The sequence below is a fragment of the Prionailurus viverrinus genome, chromosome B3, assembly GCF_022837055.1.
Source record: "Prionailurus viverrinus isolate Anna chromosome B3, UM_Priviv_1.0, whole genome shotgun sequence".
NCBI lineage: Eukaryota > Metazoa > Chordata > Mammalia > Carnivora > Felidae > Prionailurus > Prionailurus viverrinus.
This window is the reverse complement of record NC_062566.1, coordinates 2,730,929-2,747,285: the sequence shown is the minus strand read 5'-3', so window position 1 is coordinate 2,747,285 and position 16,357 is coordinate 2,730,929. Positions and strand designations below refer to the sequence as shown.

The window sequence follows — 16,357 nt, the reverse complement described above, 5'->3', positions numbered from 1 at the left end:
ATCTCGGTTTCTTTTGCCTGGACAGCTCCTCCTTTTCTTCCTAAGACTCTTCTCCTCCTCCTCCCACCCCACCCCCCAACCCCCCATCTTCACCCCTTCCCCATCGCTCCTCCCTCCTCCCCTCCCCCTTCCTTCCCTTCCCCCTCTCCTCCCCTCTTCTTCCCCCTCTTCCCCTTCCCTCCTCCCTCTTCCCCTTCTCCCACCCCCTCTCCTTCCTCCCCCTCCCCCCCACCATCCCTCCCCACACTCCACTCCTCCCCCCTGACTTCCCCTTCTCCTTGGCCCACTTCCCTGCCTCCTCCAGGGGAGCACCGGGGCCTCCCCAGAACAAAGCCGGAAACGTGGCTCTTAGGGCCAAGAGAGCACAAATAATTAAATAAGTCAGAACTCCTGTTGGTAAATGTTGAATCCCACTAGACACACGTTGTTTACTCTTTAATATTTAAACATGTTAATTAAATCTCTGAATAAACAAATATATTTTAGCAAATGGCACTCCTCAGTCGGAGCTCCACGCTGCCACCGTGCACCTCAGGGCCTTTAAGGTGAGGCCAGGCCGTCTCTGTAGACTGCCCTTCGCAGGCCATCGGGCCAGGCAGCCCGGCTGGACTTCTGGCCAAGGGGGTGATGGACCCCACTCCAACCAAATCTGCTCCTCTCGGGACCCACGGCTGCCTCTGGTCTTCCCTGACCTTCAAACTGTCCCCCGGCCTCCACGTCCCCAGCGTGCCCTCTCCTCCTCCTCCGTTCATTCACGCACATGCACTTTGGTCCAGGTGTACTCAGCCAGGCAGATGCTGGGCACCAGAAAGAACGGATACCCAGGGGGGCCCCCCGCACACCTCAAGGAGCTCACAGCTGTCCCTTCCGGAAGCCCATCTCCTCGGGCTGGCATGGCTTGGGCCCTCCCTACTTCACCAGGAACAGGGAACTCCCATCAGCTCCTTAAGGGTTCCAGATGTCCCTCTCCCGGAGTCTCTCCACCTAGAACAGCACCCCCCCCCCCCCCGGGGCATTGGTCCCTCCTACGAGGCTGGTGCCTGCTCCCTCTTAGCGGTTTCTTCCTCTGGGAACCCTCCCCACGTGCCCCAACCCCAGAGGCCCACAAGCCCGCGTGCTTCCCAGAACACATTTACAGCGCCCATCGCTTCAGATGTAAACTGGATCATCTCCTGTTTGAAAGGAAAAACATTCCAGGGTCTCCCGTGTCCTCAGATTAAAATCTAAATCCCTTCCCACGGCCTGCAAAGGTCCCACCGACCTCTCCACCCTCACCCCGGCCCCTGCACACCCCACTCCGTTCCCCCTACCCTGCCCCGGCCTCCTAGCTATCTCTCCCCAACACCCTTCTCCCCCATTCCCACCTCAGAGGTACACACACACACACACACACACACACACACACACACGCTGGAAAATTCCACATTCTAAGCTTCAGGAAGCACCTCCTCTCCCTCATGCCTCAGGTGAGGGCTGGCACTGGCATCTCCAGGTAAGCCCTGCCTGCCTCCCCTCCGGGGGCAGCCCCCCACCCCCGTCACATCACACACATTCGCCACCCTCTGCCCCTCAATGTCCTCATCTGAAAGACAAAGACAGGACAGCACCCTGTGTCTATCCTAACCCAGATTCATCAAAAGCAGTCCTATTGTGTAAACTTGGTACAACCACTTTGGAAAAAGATCTGGCAGTGTTTCATAAAGTGAAATATAAATATATCACACCATCCAGAAATTCCACTCCTAGGTCCAGACCTGAGAGAAATCAAAGCACGTGTCCACAAAAAGGCTATGCGAGAACGTTCACTGTGGATTTACCCGTAATGGTCCACAACTGGGAAAAGCCAGGGTTCCTACAACAAGGAGACTCAATAAACAAACTCAAGGATTCCGTAAGACGGAATAGTGCCCAGCAATAAAAAGAAACTGATTCTGTTACCTGCAACAAGATGCATGAACCCGGTCTCTTCCTCTGGGAACCCTCCCCATGTGCAGGGGAACCCTCCCAAAACATGTTGCTGAGTGTGTATTATACGATTCCCATTTACATGAAGCTGTAAATCAGGCAAAAACAATCTATTAGGGAAAAAATCAGAATGCTGAGACTGCCTCTGGGGACGTGAGGGCGGAGACTGGCTGGGCAGGGACATGGGAGCCTGGAGCCTGCTTCAGATTCTGTGTCTCCCTCCCTCTCTGCCCCTCCCCTGTTTGTGCGCTTTCTGTCTCTCTCAAAATAAACAAACATTAAAAAAATTGTTTTTTAATTTAAGAAATAGATAAATTATAAATCTGCTTAAGGATGATCATCTTTCATGGCTTAAGGTTATTCTAAACTTGCATTTTAAGAGAAAACAGAGGGGCGCCTGGGTGGCGCAGTCGGTTAAGCGTCCGACTTCAGCCAGGTCACGATCTCGCGGTCCAGGAGTTCGAGCCCCGCGTCGGGCTCTGGGCTGATGGCTCAGAGCCTGGAGCCTGTTTCCGATTCTGGGTCTCCCTCTCTCTCTGCCCCTCCCCCATTCATGCTCTGTCTCTCTCTGTCCCAAAAATAAATAAACGTTGAAAAAAAAAAATTAAAAAAAAAAAAAAGAGAAAACAGAAAGGATCACACGCTGAACACCATTTACCCATCACCTGAAATGAATAATCATTAATTAATTCCCTAATTATCATTGTGTCACATGCTAATCTCAAAACACGGAGAGAGAGGGAAAACATCACAGATAAAGTTAACAGCCCTGCGGTTCCTTTTCCTCTCTCCCTAGAACCAAGGTTGTCGTGAACTCGGTTCGTACCCAGCCACAATTTTATCTTCTTACTGTATTATCTGTATCCAACACGTTACATTGGTCGTCGTGTTTTCTTTCTTTTTTTTTTAATTACACTTGTGGCATAGCATCCTGCAGCTTGTTTTCTGTTTTTGGGTTTCCATCAGCATCAGGTTTTCAAAACGTAGCCACGTTACTGCACAGACATCAAGGTTTTCACTGTAATAGCTACATGCCATTGTAGCACATCAACATACCCCAGGTCCCCTGATCTCCTCCCCTCCAGAGGACATGGGAGCTCGTGCCAATGATCTCACTCCCTCACACGCTGCTTGATGAATGGGAGAAGGTGGGATCCAGAGTGAGCCTGGGTTTGAAACCCAGCTGTGCCATTTATGCGTGGCCTTAGGGCAAGTTCTTGCACGGTCTGGCCTCGATTTCCTCATCTAGGAAATGAGAGCAGCTCACCATGCATATGGCTGAAATGCCATAGAAACTGCCCGACCAGCAGAAAGTCCTCTAGGAACAACAGCTGCTAGGACTGCGTGCTCCAGAGACTGGGAAGCCAGATCAATAAACACAGGTCTGGACGGACAACAAAGAACATCTCAAAGGTGGGACCTGAGGGACAAGAAGGGCTCAGGTGAGCAGAGGAAACAGCCTGACCCAAAGACTGAGAGTTGGAAATGCATGGCGATGTTTTGGGAAGGCACGGGGGGGATAATGGGAGGCAGGAGGACAGAGAGATGCTGCAGCCTAGACGTGAACAGAGAAGTCCGAACTTGACCCTGGGAGCAATTAGGACCCAACTAAGGTTCCTGAGCTGCAATTACAGAATTATTTCCCTGCCTTCCAGATAGTTCTTAAAAATCAACTGTGAGTCTGGAAAAGTACTATGAAAAACGTTAACTGTGCTTTTATTTCGCAACTACATACTGGATCACGTGGACCAGAGCACATTCTGGCAAGTCCAGCCCGGTGGGAAAAGGGGAGAGTGGGGGCCAGGGTCGGAATAGAGCCAGGCACCACAGTTGGGGTGCAGAGAGAAGAAAGGGGAATGGAGAGAGAAGCCGGCACCTGGGTGGGCCCCATCAAATTATGCTCAGGAGTGGGTTAGTGTGCTTCTAGAAAGGAGGTATTCAAACTTTTCATGGCCTGGGAAAATTCATACAAAACGTATGCAGAATACTATACCAGCTCTGATCTCCAGGGAGTGTGCCCTGAAAGCCATCAACACAGCTGTCATTTTCAAAGTGTGGTCCCAGGGCCAGCAGCACCCACATCACCTGGAGAGACTCACTAGAAAGGAAGTCCTCAGGTCCCACCGCAAATGGGAATCAGAAATTCTGGGGTGGAGCCCAGCAGTCTGTGCTTCCACAAGCCCTCCTGGGGCCAGGGATGCAGGCACAGGTGTGAGAACCCCCAGGGTCCTTTCCCACAAGCCTTCCACACACATAGGACCACCCTTATGCAGCCTCGGCCCTCTCCAACCTTCTACCCAGTCCCCAGCCATGCCACTCAGAGTATCAGAGGTCAGAGCCTGAAAGGCCCTCCGAGATCACCTGGGCGGGACTCCTGGTTTTAAGTATAAGAAAACGGAGGCCCAGAGACGGCCAGCGCCGTGCCTGGACTCACCCAGTAAGCTGGTGGCACTGATAGGACCCAGGAAGTCCCTGTCTTCTGCCCCGGTGTCCTCACTCAGAAGACATTCTCTGGGATGTGGCTGAAAACACCTGTGCCCACAAAATTCACGAATCTCAAACTCCACCAGGTCCCAGAGGCCCCTTCACACATCACAGGTGAGCACAGTGTTATGTCTTGTATGCCAAGGGGCACCTGGGAGCTGCAGGGACTCAGGGGGGCCCAAGACTAAAGCAAATAAGGGCTGGCAAGAAAGAGAGAGGCACCGATAACACCAGGGGCATGAGGAGGGCCCTGGGACCGGACATGCCCAGTTCAAACCCCAGCCCTGCCACTTACTAGCCAAATGGCCAACCAAGAACAAGTTCAATAGCCTCCCCATGCTGCACATTCCCTGTGCTTTCAAAAAATGAGGCTGATAATAGTACCTGCCTCGTTGGGCTGTGCCGAGAATGACAGGATTAAAATAGCCAGTCCTCACAACAGCCGCTGGAACACAGTCACTGCAAGGGTTTGCACTCTAGAAGTCTGCTCTGCTGAGGGTAGAGCCCCAGGCCCACAGAGGTTCGGAGAGCAAGGAGAAGGAGGTGCCCGGTGCTCTGGGTGGAGGCCTGTGCATGGTCACCGAGCTGGGATCTGTTCTAGATCTGGGAGACATTCTGCCAGAAGCACCCCCATCCTGCTCATCAGGTCTTTACTGAGCACCTACTAGATCCTGACTACTGGGAACACAGCCAAATACAACCCAATCCCCAGCTGCTGATGCTCACAGCACAGTAGAGAAACAAAAACACGAAGGAGCCCGATGCCATAAAGGGTATGTGGCTGGAACCCAAGAGTCTCAGCTGGACTGAGACCCTAGCCATGGCACCCTCTTCCATCCACTGACCCACCTGGGGCAGGTAAAGACAGACACCAGAAAAGGGAACAGGGTGGAGCCCCAAGGCCTGCACACACCAGACCAGAGTCCAGACAACAGCAGCCCTGAGTGAATGACTGACAGAAAGAAGGCAGGCAGGCCAGCACATTGGCTGGGTGGGGAGGCAGCTTGCAAGCCGGGACTGGGGCAGGTGGGGTGGGGAGGCAGGAGAAAGTACCAGTCATTTGCATGGAGACAGGAAATTACTCCGGACAATGAAGCCAGAACAAGAGTCAGGAAGGGAGAAGGTCACACAGCTGCTCCCTGGGGGCCCCAGGCACCGCTCTGAGCAGAAAGGAGGGGGAGTGTCGTGTTCCCCACGGGGGGGGGGGGGGGGGGGGGAGGGGGGGGGGGGACACGACACCATGTTCTCCCAGTGTCTGCTGGGTGCCCAGAGGAGGAAGCAGGCGGCTGACCCTATACCAGCACAGAAGCCAACCTCTGTGTACCAACTGGGCATTCATCCCACCCGTGGCTCTCCTCCACCCAGATCACCTTCTGATGGGACTTTGTCCCAGGAACCTGGCCTGTGAGGGGGTCAGAGGGAATCTGGCTGCACCCTCAGCACACCTGGCCCAGCTTCCTGCAGCCTGGAGGTAGATTCCCACGAGCAAGGTCCAGGGAGCGCTCACAAAAGGGGCTGGCCCCTCACAGGCTCTCACATAAACACGCTGAACAAATGCAGAACTGGGGGAACGAACGAGCGTCTGGGGAGAGCACCCTGCAGCCTGTGGGTGGACACACGGCCCGTGGCACTCTTCCTTCCTGCCTCCCTGCCCCTGTCCCCTCGGCTGCTGGGGATCACCTTCCTAATAGCGGTGACCTTGCTCCAAACTTGGTCTCCCAAGGTCAGAGAGTGACAGCAGCAGAAACGCAGCCCCCCTCTTGCCCTCTGCACATGGCTTCCCAGAAAATACCACGGAGCCCCTTGTGGACAACAGCAAGGCCAATGTCGACCTCACGACCAGGGCCCACAACCCTGACAAGTTAACTCCACTGCTTCCTCTGACATTAGATGGGCCTGAGAACAAGGGAATCCAGAATCTGTAAATCTCCAATTAGAAACACTGCACCCTGCCCACCTCGGGGAAGCCACGTTTTCATGCGTGTATGTTTTTCTTTAAACGTCACATCATGTGCATTTTCTAAAATCCTGCCCCTGCTTCTCCTGAGACAGCCTTTTCAGCTGTCACTCCTTTCACGAAGGCTCACCACCCCAACTCGACTCTGAACTCCAAGAGCGGGGGCACCTGGGTGGCTCAGAAGGTGGTGGCTCAGGTCCTAGTCTCACAGTTCATGAGTTCCAAGCCCTGCATCAGGCTCTGCGCTGACAGCATGGAGCCTGTTTTGGATTCTCTCTCTCCCTCTCTCTCTGCCTCTCCCCTACTCATGCTCACACTCTCACCCTCTTTCTCACAGTAAATAAATAAACCTTGAAAAAAAAAAAAAACCTATAGCGGCGCCTGGGTGGCTCAGTCGGTTAAGCATTTGACTTCGGCTCGGGTCATGACCTCATGGTCCCTGAGCTGGAGTCCTGTGTCAGGTTCTGTGCTGACAGCTCGGAGCCTGGAGCCTGCCGTGATTCTGTGTCCCTCTCTCTCTCCCCCTCTCCCGCTCACACTGTCTCTTTTTCTCAAAAACAAATAAACATTTAAAAAATTAAAAAAAAAAAAAGCCTATAAGCTCCAAGAAGGCATGGCCCTTTATCCTCTCCGTGTAGCCTCCCAGGGCTTAGCACCGTGCACAGCTGGAGGCTGGAACTAGTAAGACAGAGAGGGGACTCCCTCGTCTCCGGGTCCTACAGGAGGAAGGGCCAGGCTGGCTCTGCTGGTGCCCCTGCCCACCCTTCCCCAGTAGCCCAGATGCTGGGATGGGCCTCGGCAGGCAGTGAGGCAGGTGCTGGGCACCCCACAGCCCGGGTGCACATGCAGTTCAGCACCCACAGTGGACTCAACGTGCCCCAACACCAGCCCCCATCAGCGGTCTCTTATGCACTTGGAAGATAGGCCTTTGAAAAACAGATACAGGCCCTCCCTGCACATCTCCCCAGGGACAGGAGCCAGCCACCCCATAGGGCACAGGACCTTCCCACAGAGGAGAGAAATCTGCAGCCACGGGGCCGCACGCTGGGAAGTCAGGCCCTTCCCTTCACTGCCAGGGGCGTTGAGGGGCCCCACCTCCTCTTCCATTATTCTCTGCCTACAACTGCCTCAAAGACGAGGTTTCTGCCAAGGGAATGAAACTACACCCCTCCTCCACGCCCCTGGCCCCCTCCTCACTTTCTCATGTTATTTCCCACTTGGTGTCTTACCGCCACATTTGTTAAAATGACTGCCACTTAAGAGGTGGCAAGGAGTCAGAAACACAATCTGGAGCAAAGCTGATATTAAATAACTTTCTGAGCCTGGCACGTCTGCCAAGGTTCCCTGCTGAATCTCAGGTGCATAAGGAAGAGGCCACCGAAGGTAAGGAGCCAGTCACACCCCGATTCCAGCCTCACCTCTGCTGGGGAAAGGCCCCTCCCTTCTCCCAGTAAAGCCTGAAGCTTAGCGGTTACCACTAACCCCCCCTTTCCCACGTGATCCCACACACCCCTGACACACACGCAAACGCACACGGCCTGAAACAATTCCTGATACTCATATCCAAAGATCCAAGCTAATAAACCCTCCCATTCAACTAGCCCAGCAACCTCTCCCCTTGCCATTTTCCAGGTAAACACACTGAGCCTCCAAGATCCTGAGTCTTGTGGCTGGTGGCTAGGGCTAACCAGATAGAGTGGTTGGAATTAAAGCACCTCCCAAAGAGTAGCAATCCCGAAAACACCAGAAGGGTCTGGGTGGTTGATGCCAGAATCGGCTGGCTGTGATAAAGTCACTCAGCTGGACGCGTGTGCTCCACAGTACATAACCTCATAGCATCAGCCCAGGCCACAAAGATTTCCAATGGCCACCATCCCACTCGTGACCTGAGAGAATCACCTGTGGCCACTAGCACTCGAAGACCCCCTGAAGCCAATCACCCATGATGCAGTTTCAATGTCGCCTGCCCCAACAGTGCCCACCACTGCCACCCCAGCCCAGCCGAACACACTGCTGTACTCCACTCCAGCCTCTGGGTGTCACTGCTGCCCCCCAGTGACTTGGAACCATAGAGCACTCCTTGGTGAGTATAAAGGACCCCAATAGGCCAACGTGATCACGCAAATAACTCTTGCCCTGCATCCTAACTTCATCTTTCTTCCAGAAAGAGACAGATGGCCAACCATGGAGTGAACACCATGTTCCGGACACTTTCCACACATCATATAGTTCAATCCTCACAACAGCAACACCTCCCAAAGCACCTTACTTTGCAGATGAAGAAAATGAGATCCAGAGAAGTTAAGTAACTTACTCAAAGTTAAAAACAAAAAACAAAAAACAAAAAACAAGCAAGGGGGAGGGCAAGTGTTGGAACCTGAGTTTGAAGCCAAATTCTATGACCTTTCCACTATCCAATTTAGCCTCCCTTGAGATATCAGACTCTAAGCTATGGAGCTACGGGCCCTAGTTAAATCAAATGACTTTACCATGACCCTCAGGGATGCTGGAACCTGTGAGAAAACCAGCTTTGATCAAAGGCACAATCTCAACAGGGCAGGCAAACCAGTGCCTCCTTCCCTGCAGAAATCATGGTCTAGTGCCCTCTTGTGGCTCAATGTGGAACTGGAGTGAATGTGAATGGGAGGCCCTTGAGGGTGGACTGGAGGATTCAGGATTCACCCCCTTCCCACTAGATTCCTAAATTCTTTCTCCCAGGACTGGTCCCACAGTCCCATCTGTAGCTTACAGGCTTAGTCAATTACAGTAGCCCCGAATGGGATCATCTAGAGAATGGGGAGCTTCCAGGCAAGAACAGCAGTAAAAGTCCATGGGACCCCATCTGCAAGAGGCTGGGTGCTCCTGAATTAGTCTGCATAGAAATTCCCCACATCCAGAGCGCCTGGGACACTCTGCCCCCTGGTACCCCAACTGAGTCTATCAATGGGAACCAGCTATCTCCCTGCTCTTTTGAAAGACATGTGCCTTGGTCACTTTGTCACCTTTTCCAGATATACTCCATCTTGGGCCTTCTGTTGCCTTCCTCAGCTTGGCCCAGGTGCTACCTCCACCCACATAACTCCCTCTAGTCCCATGCTTCAAGGACCCGGAAATGTCACTGCCTATCACCTCTGTGAGACTCCCATCGTACTACATGCCAGTTTGGCCTCTGGGCACCCATCACGTGCCAGGCACCTACCGTAATCTCGTCTAATCCCGACAACTATTCTACAAAGATGGACACAGTTAGCCTGATCTTTCAGAGAAGGAAACTGAGGCTCAGGGAAGTTAAACGATGTGGGTAAACTGACACAGGGGCAGAGCCAGGATTTAAACTGAAGGCCGAGTGGCCAAAGAAGCCACTCTTCTCCCTACCACACCGAGCTGCCTCCCAGACAAAAGAGCCATTGAAAATCTCGGGCGCCAGAATTATTCTAACAGAAGGCCTTGGATTAGAAGCTTAATCCGTCAGGGTGAGCGTGCTGAGCTGGAAGGAGAAAAGACTGGAAGCAGAAAGAACAGATGAGAGCCATAGGAAGTATCTGTGCCCGTGGGGATGAAGTTCTGGAGTGTGGTAATGAGAAGAGGAAGAAAATGAGAGGAACGGCACATGCGTGCGTGCATACACACTCCCTCGTGAAATCTTACAATAGCATCATTGCATTAGTAGCATTATCTCCGTTTTTCAGGTGAGGAAACTGAGGATCGAAAAAGTAGCCAGTCCAAGGTCACAGAGCTGGTAAGAGGCAGAGTTGTGATCTCAAGCCATACATAAGCAGGGTTGCATACACAGACAACCTCCAATCTAGCAGGAGGGCCATGAACGTCAGCTCTTCAAAGTACCAGCCTCAAGAAAGTGTCACAAATGAGTAGGTGGGGAAAGACTGGCTGCAACAGAGAGGGTCCCATCTGCAGCCCCGGGATGGGTCTCAGGACAGCATTGCAAGACGCGGCTCTGTGAGCTGAACACCCGCCACGAAAGCAGAAGACCCCATCTCCAAAGCCGACAACCACAGTAGTGGGACAGGGCTCACGTGTGGACCAACTAGCGAATGGGGCCAGACAGCGCCTGCTCAATATGAGACTGCCCGAAACAGACAGAAAAGAGCCAAGTACTCACAGAAAGGAAACGGTCCAAACCAGCTTGTCCAGGCAGGGCCCGTCAACTTACGTGGGGATCTTTGAGGGAGAAACAGAGCCCAGAAAGACTAAAAGACAGCACCAAGGTCTCGCACCTGGTAATCATCAGGACCTGGTATTTACTGAGCAGTCACCTGGTGTCTAAGTGACCCCCAAGCTTGGCATGAGGGGAAGGGGGCAGGGAGCAGTGAGCGATCCCCCCACACTTGGGTCGGTATATCAAACAGCCTGGGGGAGTTCATAAAGCTCAATTCTTCTGGGACACTAACCCCACAGCGTAACCACCTCTAAACTTCTCTGTGTCCACATCAAGACTGATCTTCGTGGGCAGGAACTACGTCCCGTTCATTCATCTCCATTACCCCTGTGCAAATGTGCGGATCCCTCCTGCTGCTGCTTCAGAGACAGACCAGAGGGGAAGAGCAGTGACTTCCGTCCACGCAGGGCACTCTCCCAGCCACGTCCCGGGGAGCTCAGGCCCAGGAGACTCCCGTGGCTGGGCTGCAGTTACGGTGAAGGCAGGACCAGCTCTGCAGAGAGAAGCCCCGCCTCAGGGACAGGCGACCTCCCTGCTCATCCCTGGCTCAAGAAAGGGTCTGAAAGCCAGGTCTGCCAGCCCGCACACATCTCACCAGGCTAGAGCCACATCCCCAGCTCAGGCTGGTGCTGGCCTTCACCAGCCTCCTACCGTCTCATGCGCAGCACTGCCCTCTGGTGGCCACCGGGGTCTACACGTAGCTGAACTTGGCAAGCAGGAAGCCAAAGGCTTTAGAGCTTGTTTACGAAGACCTCAGACGTGATGTGCACAGCGAACAGAAGACATGCGCTTGTGCCTGCGCAAAGACACCCCCAGATGCGCACACACAGCCTAGTTTACCGTGGGAGGCAGCAAGGTTAGGACAACGAGTCTAAGATTGCTCCCTTCATTTTCTCTCTTTGCAAGAGACTAGGGGCTCCTTTCCCTTCCTCTGGAAGAGCCCAAATCCCTCAGCCCCACAGCAGCCGCTAGCAGAGGGTGGGGAAGGAAAGCCACACCAGCTGGGGAGGCAGGGCCCCACGCCAGGACTCACTAGGTGACTGAGCCAAGCCCATCCACCTCCCTTGAGCCCACGTTCCTCCTTGGTAAAACTGGGTTGGACCCCAGTTATTTCCAAACCCCTTTCCAGATCAGGTGATTTATGGTTCAAAGTCTTGATCTTCTTCCTAACTCAAAAATACCCCCAGACATCTAGAAATAGAAACAATCCACATGGCACCCCACTGTTTAGACAGCCCATGAAGCACGTTAGCACATCGATCTGACCATGACCCCATGAGGGAGACAGGCAGGAGTACCCCAACTCTCAGAAAGAAAAACCAAGGCCAGGGAGGTTCTGTGATGCGGTGAGCCCTCCAGCCAAGCAGCAGCAAAACAGGGTGTTTCCACAAAGGCAGGCCCTGCGGTCTCAGCAGGACTCCCGCCGTCTCCACGGGGACAGCTGTAGCCATCCTCCCTGCGTCCAGCTCATCCCCGTGGAGAGGCAGACGGAGCTTCCGTGAACAATGGGGCACAGCGCAGGCGAGAGGAAGGGTGGAGGAGAGGGAAGCCGGCTGGTCTGAGGAGGCAGCAAGAGAAGAGCCATGAAATCAGGGAAGACGCTCTCCACACCAGCTCCCAGCTCTAGCTGCTCGGCACTGTAGACATCCCCCTTCTGCTCCACGTCCATCAGCAGTCTTGAAACCCCGAAGCTCTACCTGCGAGAAGCCCCCTTGCCCTCCACTCTCTCACCCGAGCTCTCTCGGGCGACGGGCAGTCAGGGACACGATCCTGCTGACCACACCTCGGCCCAGAGCGGAGCTGGCGGGGACCCAGCCGTCGCCTTCCTGAATCCCCGCCGGACTCAGCCGGCACCCGGTCCCCTGGGGGAGCTGACCTGACCTAAGGCCAAGACACCACAGGGTGGTCAAGGAGGCCTGGGAAGAGGGCTTGGCTGAGACACCGCCCTGGGGGAAGGTGCTGCGGGGAGCGGGTCATGGAGGCAAGCCCCCAGGCCTCCCCGACTGAGACTGCCTGTCTGTGACCCCATCAGCCAGTGCTGCCAGGCCAGCCCCATCCCCATCATCTCATTCGCCTTCCCCTCTGACCGCACCGCCAGGGCAATTCTCATCCACAGACCCAGAATGTTACAAAATAAACGACCCTTCTAGGCCTTCATGTCGACCCTCTTTTTAATTCTTAACGGAGTCCGATGGTCATGTATTCACGAATGACTATACAAATGTGTGTGTCTACCAACATATACTAGCCCAAGAGTCCAGACACTACAGCTTGACATTAAACGTCAGCTCACTCTGTGCAAAATTAAGCAAGTCAAATTCGATATCTAGGCTCGTACTGCACCTGTAAAATGGGATCAATATTAACTAACAGTACCTCTCTCCTAGGGTTCATGTGAGATCGTAATGAACTATTACTTCCAAAGTGCTTGAAACAAGGTCTACAACACCGGAAGCACTCGGTACAAGTTAACTGTTGTTATATATTGACGACTTTCTCTTTGCTGGGTGTGATACAGGGCACTGCCCCTCAGAGCACTGCTAAGAAGTAGTTACCGCTATGCTCAACTTACAGATAAGGCAACAGAGGCCCAGAAGAGGTAAGGGGCTTGTCCAAACCTAGGGAGAGGCCAGGCCCCGAGGATCAGCTGGGGAAGCCCAGCCACCGTGTTCCTCTCCATGCTTGATGATTCTGAGGAAGGAATCCCGAATCTCCTACCACCCAGACCAGGCACACTGGTGATGGGACAAGGCAGGTGGAAGGAGGCCCGGGGGTCAGAGGTGAGGCTGGAGAGAGAGGATGGGCTCCCCAGCCCTGCACGCAAACAGAGGAGAGCAGAAAGCCTCACCGAGTGAATCTGTAATTGGCGAGGGCCGCAGGCTACGAGGAGCAGTGTGGCTGCCAGCCTCGCCTAGTTGCTGCCTCTGGGGACCCAGAATTTGGAAACATCGCCCCAGAGGGAGACACAGTCATGGGCAAAGCTCTGGCTTTGACAGAGCAGAAGAGGGTGACGCCTGCCCCAGCACCTGAGAGAGGGACCCTCCAGTAACCCGGCGCCACAGTCAAGTCATTGGCTCTGTCTGGGCCTCTCGCAGTCCCCTTGGGCAGAAACATGAGGGAGGGGACGCCTGCAGCAGATCCTTCCCGCCATGAGTTCTGGTGAGCCCTGCACAAAATTAAGGATCCTCATGGGGATTCCCAGGGCTCCAGTGGGCACTGAGCTTCTATTATGACTTCAGTGGAGTCCTCATCCTTGGTGATCCAACCCATCAAACAGGAGTAGCAAACATGCCTGGTCTCCAGGAGTATGTGTTTCCCAAAGTGAAGGCGAGTTAGGCTCATGGGATAACAGACGACTTGAGCGGCTGACAGCCACCACCAGATCTGGTAAGGGGCGGGGCAAATGCAGCCTCCACTCAGGCCACACCTAGACCCATCTTCCAGGACTCTCAGCTGTCCTCCAATCCCTCACAGACGGACCGTTTCCAGAATGCTGCCCCCCTGTGGGAGAAAGAACCTTCTGGATGAAAATGGAGCCACAGGATGTCTAGCCAAAGGACCACCACCAGAGAGAAGAGTCCATGGAACCAGAGAAGTCATGACTGGAGCACCACAGAAGGAGTCACGAGACTCTTCTACAGCTTTCCTTTTGGGAGACATGCAGCTCAACCCTTTTCTTTATTTTGTTGATCGGTACAATGGGACTGCTTATGATCCCTGCTTATGCGCTTCAAGTAGCTGTGGCCAAAATAAACCCAACCACTGTAAACTGGAAAGCATAAGAGAAATGCTGAGGTGTTCAGGAGGTAAAGAATTTGCTGAACAGAAACAAAAGGCAGGACCTGACGGGTACTAGGAGATAGTCTTTTGAGACCCAGCCTGGCCCTCCAGTGGTCCAGTGCTGAGATTCTCCTCTGCCACCCAGCCTGACCCCTCCTCTCATTTTCCCTGCTCCCCCTGCCAATCAACCCACCCCTCCCCTGGAACAGAGCCAAGAGGGAGAGTCTGGGCTTCAGGGTCACCTATCCTACTGTCTACCCACCTCCCTCCCAAACCCAGGCTCTTCTAAGCCTTTTGGGTTATGGACACACCAAGGTTTTTTGATTACGCATGCTTTAGCAATAAAAATTTTATCTTGTGACCCCAGAACGCTCCTATTTATTAAATTATATGCTTGTGTATCTTCAGTCCATATGCTAAATATTGAACATTCCCTTTTCTAGACAAGAATAACTTGAAATGGAAGTTCTAGCATGTTCCTCTCACATCCAGAGGAGGTCTCTGTTGGGGCAATGACTGGAAGCTTTGCAGAGGGAGGTCTCCTTCTTGCCTTGAGCGCAGAGTAGAGAACAGACAGCCATGAAGCCGGGTGTCTGGCCTCTCAGAGGCTGCAGGCCCCGGTACATTGCTAAGTGTGGCATTTGGTCTGGGCAGTTGAGTCCAAACTGTGTGGCTCTTTCTAGGTGAGCCAGAGTTCTCTAGAAGTAGGAAGGGAAGGAAGAAGGAAGGGGAAAATGGCCAATGGCCAGAGAGCGATCAGCCCTGCCCTCTTCTGGGGTGCATCACAAAGGTCAGCTACCAACCCCAAAGACGGTGCCCTTAGAAGTGGCCTCACAGAGCCTCGTAGGGGTGTTCCTTGGGCTAGGATGGCAGATGTCCAAGATGGAAGGGGCACCGCCCCATGGCCTCAATTCATAGCTGAATTTATAGGCTCAGAAAGGCTACAGCACCTCCTAAGGCTCACAGTGGGTTAGGGGCACGACCAGTGGTAGGACTCATGGTGACTCATCCCTTTCTCTAAGTCTACCTTCCCTCTGGCCACCTGGAGGCCCCGAAGGGAGGCCAGAGACCGTGCCTGTGATCCCAGTATAAACCAAGGAACGGAGTCCAGTGGCAGGAGAGATGCCACAATACTGGCAAAGGTCATCCCGAGAGAAGGTCACGGCCCACCCACACTCCCACTTAAGAGTCAGCTGGGGTGAGGGCTCCCCCATTACACTCGGAGAGGAAGAGAAGGCAGCAGACAGGGACAGGAGGGGCAAGGACAGACAGCATCCCAGGGGAGCAGACATCAGGCCCCTCCCTTCTTCACAGCCGAAAGCGCCACTCCAGCCAGGCAGGACCCTGAGCTGCCTCCCAGGCCCCAGGCTCAGCCCTCCAGGGACCAGTCCCCAAAGGCTCTCAACGCTAGGGTCAGGTTGGGCCGGTGTTCCCCAAAACTACCACGTGCTCAGGTCCCCCTGCAGCTGTAGAGATGATACCCTGGGCCCCAGACTGTGCTGGGAAAGACTCACTTGGGCTTGTGGGGGCTGAAGACTCTGTCTCCAAGCAAAATCCCAGGACCTCTGGAGTCCAGGGTCCCCAGTTTTCATTCCAGAAGTGCCCCACTCCCCAGAGCTGCCACCACTCCCCCTTCCAAATCTCACCACAAAGGCCTACGGATTGAGCCCACCTCCCTCAGGCCTAGCCTAACTCCCAAGAGCCTGGCTGAGCTCCATGATGCCCTTGGGGCCTGGCTCACACCCCTGCCTGCATCCCAGCTCTCAAGGGTAATTGTCAAGGCTGGCTCTTCCCTTGATCCTTAGAAAGGCTAAGTATCAAGGAGTCAATGCAGCAGCCAAAGCCCGAAAGATCCTTCACCCAGCCAGGCAAGGGCCTGCAGGGAAGACCGGGGACACAGAAGGACCTGAGAGCTCCAAACACCAGCCATCCTGGGGTGGCTCCTGCAGAGACCCAGTTGGTGGCTCAGAGTCCCAGCCAAGAAAGAGCTCATG

The 16,357-nt window shown here is 54.1% G+C and overlaps 1 protein-coding gene across 8 annotated transcripts in view; it reads right to left on the bottom strand.

Annotated features, from left to right (window-relative positions):
• NTRK3 (neurotrophic receptor tyrosine kinase 3) overlaps window positions 1–16,357 on the bottom strand; it is a 551,343-nt gene that overhangs the window by 371,617 nt on the left and 163,369 nt on the right. The window lies entirely within an intron of this gene.